Raw genomic sequence first — 4219 nt, forward strand, 5'->3', positions numbered from 1 at the left:
CATTAACCAGATAAGGGGACAGTAGTTTAGAACTAAAAAGGAAAAAATCTTTGGAATTCTCTCTATTGCTCTAGGGAGGTTCCATGACTCTTCTGATTCTATTTAGAGTTGGCATTACTGCTCTTAATTTAATTTCTCCCAGGCATAAACACATTTGATAGATTCTACTGAATCATCCTGATGCCAAAGCTTAGGAATGGAGGGGAGACAGAGGGAGGCCTGCTTCCTCAGGGAAAAGCAGCCTTGCAAAGGCAAACATAGTTATCTGTCCTTTATTATTTTCTAGTTCTAGGAGTTGATGTTTTTCTCAGTTTTATTATAGAAATAAAAAGCCACAGAGCCCTAGTGCAGACCAAATATAGACAGCGGGTTGTTTTTGTTACTACTCAGAGAAAAAGTACCTCAGAAGCACTTCCAAATGGAGGATTTCTTTAAAACCACTGAGGAGTTTTAAAATAGGAAGACCTCAGTAGCATTTCAGGAGCAATCAGTGCATGTGTGGTGGGTGTGTGTTCTGATGTAACTCTGCCTATTTCAAATGTAAAATCAACAGAGATGGTGCAGCCTATTACAAACACAGGAACTGGGCATCACCAGCCTGGAAGGGCTAGGGGCCTCGCAGTGCATCCCTCTTCCAGGCATAGATCATCATCTTTTGTATACGGCCACGGTGCCAGCAGCTGGCAACGCTGGCAAGAACAGCACAGGTAGCAGGTTAATCTGCATGCCTGCTAGTATCATGGCTATTTGGACACATGTCCAACTAGGTCACTATGTTAATACTTTAAGACTTGTTGGGTAGATTTTATTTATATATTTATTTGTCTATCTATCTGTCTGTCTATTATTATTATTATTATTATTATTTATATTTGCTGTGTTGGGGATGGAAACTCAGTCCTCTCACATGGTAGGTAAATATACTACCCCTGTGCAAGACCTCCAGTCCCCAGGTAGGTTCATATTTTGAATGAAAAGTGACATTTACTGCCTTACAAAAATACAACAGAGGTGACAGTGTAGTTTCTTGTTATGATGTTAGACTTCTATTTTATTTCCACAGACATGAACAGGTGCAAGAAGGGCCTAACAATGTGTTGATCAACTGACACCCACAGACTTCTGACTCCTGAGCCCTTAGTTCCGGTCTGCTGAGTCACCACTAAGTATTTCATTGCATTTATTTATTTACACACCTCATGTCCTGTTTCTGGCAGGTACCATGTAACGTGGTAGGTGTTCACCATCTGAGTCAGGGTTTCTATTTCTGTGATGAAACACCATGACCAGAAACAACTTGGGGAAGAAATGGTTTTTTTATTTGGCTTATGCTTCTATATCACAGTCAGGACAGGAACTCAAACAGGACAGGAATCTGGAGGCAGGAGCTGATGCAGAGGCCTTGGGTGGTGCGGCTAACTGGCTTTTCTCTTCATGGCTTGCTCAGCCTGCTTTCTTATAGAACCCAGGACCACCAGCCCAGGGATAGCCCCACCCACAGTGGTTTGGACCCTCTCCCATCTCTCACTGTTTAATTTCCTGCAGCCTGATCTTATGGAAACATCCTCTCAATTCTAAGTCCCTTCTTTCAAAGGCTCTAGTTTGTGGAATCTGACATAAAAGGAGACAGCACATCTACATTTGTGTTGAGTGAAAAGCTAAGCCAAGGGAGGGAGAAGGGAGAGGAGAGTGGTATCACAGAGGGACATTCAAGCCTACGCCTGGTAAAACCCACAGGATGTAGAGTACAAACGGGAACCCAATGCAAACTACGGATCTCAGTAGTCAACTACACCAGCACTGGTCCATTCCCTGCACCCAGGGTACTGCACTGATGCCAAGTGTACATGACAGGGAAACTAAGTGGAAAGGGGAGGAAGAGGGCATGGAGAACTAACTAATACAATTTCAGATTGCTTCTCTTGTGCACTTTAAACTGCTCAAAAGCAAGCAAGCAAACAAATCAACTCAGCAATAGAAAAAGATAATCAAGCTAATTTAGGCAGAAAACTGATTCTAACCAGAATAGGTCAAAATGAACTGCTTTGTTTCCACAAACCCTGGGAAGCATTAAGAGAACTCACAACTGGGGACCCAAACACTTTCCCATCTTTGTGACAGGATAAAGTAGATTTTCTTCATCATGTCCAAACCATGGGCGCCAGCTCCAGGAACAGCTTTCCACCGGACACATGAGGGCTGGGCTCTTGGTTACCTAACGCTTTCTTAGAGCTCTCCTCCACCACCCAAGGATGCTGGCTATCCTGGCTATACCCAGTCAGTGTAGGTGGAGTACAGTCTCTCATGAGTGTGCTTGTGTGCAAGGCAGGAAACAACGTGACAGGAAGGGAACCTAGAGTTACACCGACCAGAGATGATAGCACAGAGATAGGAGGTGGGTAGAAAAGTGCCACACTCTTCTGCACGATTTGCTGAGGGGGCAGATGATGCTCTTAATAATCGCATTATTGAGATGTTGGTGGAGAGTGTAACAGAAAAGAATGAGAAATGACTTCCAAGTGTTTGCCTTGAATAGCCAAAGGATGGGGCTATATTTAACAGAATAGAAGAATATTATGGCAGCACAGGTTGGGATTATCAGACTCATTCAGTGAGTCTAATAATCATTCATCTCAGGGTTTCTGAGATGGTCTTTTAGCCATCTGAGTGGAGGTGTCCAGTAAACAGAGGCCATGGGTGTGTGTCTTCCTCTGGGTGGCCACACAGCATCTTGGTTATTGGCTCCTAATTCTTCTGGAATGCAGGCTCCATCAGATCTGGGACTTGGCCTGTTTTGTTCACTGCTGTATATCCAGTATCAGGCTGCAAAAATTTACCAGAAAGATACAGGATGGATGAGAGAGTTGTTTAGTAAACAAAGGAGGGTGATGGATTAGACTCTACCATGAGGTAAGGAAAATTGCTTCCTGGCATTTACCAAGGAGAAACTTGGAAGGTATTATACAACAGACATTCCCTACAAAGATCTATTTAAAATGAGAAGACAGGGTAGGTGGTGGTGGTACACACCTTTAATCTCAGCATTTGAGAGGCAGAGGCAGAGAGGCAGAGAGGAGACATGGAGGGCTGCAGAGAGGGGCAGAGAGGGGTAGAGAGGGGCAGAGAGGGGCAGAGAGGGGCAGAGGCAGGAGGCAGGAGGCAGAGGCTGGTAGATCTGTGAGTTTGAGACCAACCTGGTCTATAGAGTGAGTTCTAGGACAGCCAGGGCTACACAGAGAAACCCTGTCTCAAAAAAACGAAACGAAACAAAACAAAATAAGACAAAACATCAAAACAAACAAAAAAGGAAATAAAAAGGAAGAAATACTTGCTAAACTTCTGCAAACTTATTTTCTGTTTAATGGGCCACTGCCAACACAGGCCCTTAGCTTCTGGATCATTTCTACAAAGTTACTTGTTGGAAATGTGGTGAAGGTAGAAATTAGAACTGTTTGTATGACTAAATCATTGCCAGTCCATAAACAAAATGCACACTGAAGCCTGTGTATTCAGACCTATGATGTTCTGAATGAAAAAATACATTTTATAGGTTAAAAAATGAAGCATCTTTTAAAAGATAATAGTTTAATAAACAAAACTCTTTGCATCTATGTCTTACTCTAGGCATGTATAGGTGTGTGAGACCCAGCGGTGCACTTGACTACTAACACACAGGGGCAGTATTTCTCAGCTCCAAAATTCAAGCAACTGGAACTTGATATATTTTTTATATCTTGATTTTGATACTTGATTCATTTTTTAAAATTTTTCTTTTATTATTATTTTCTTTATTTACATTTCAAATGCTATCGCAAAAGTTCCCTATACCCCCCCACCCCTGCTCCCCTACCCACCCACTCCCACAACTTGGCCCAGGCGTTCCCTTGTGCTGGGTCATATAAAGTTTGCAAGACCATGGGGTCTCTCTTCCTAGTGATGGCCGATTAGGCCAACTTGATTCATTTTTAACTGTAATAAAATATTACAAAAAATTAAAATAGCTAGATTTCACCAATTATCTGACGGAAACTCCAGGAGACTTGTCGGTTGCACTATAGCTGGGGATTAGAACAAAATAATACTGTTCTGGGGTTGTGGCTCTGTAGTAGAGCACTTTCCTAGCATATCAGAGGTCCTGGACTTAATCCCCAGAGCAAAGAGTAAAATACACACACACACACACACACACACACACGCACACACACACACACACACACAC

The sequence above is a fragment of the Mus pahari genome, chromosome 20 (assembly GCF_900095145.1).
Source record: "Mus pahari chromosome 20, PAHARI_EIJ_v1.1, whole genome shotgun sequence".
In the NCBI taxonomy this organism is placed as follows: domain Eukaryota; kingdom Metazoa; phylum Chordata; class Mammalia; order Rodentia; family Muridae; genus Mus; species Mus pahari.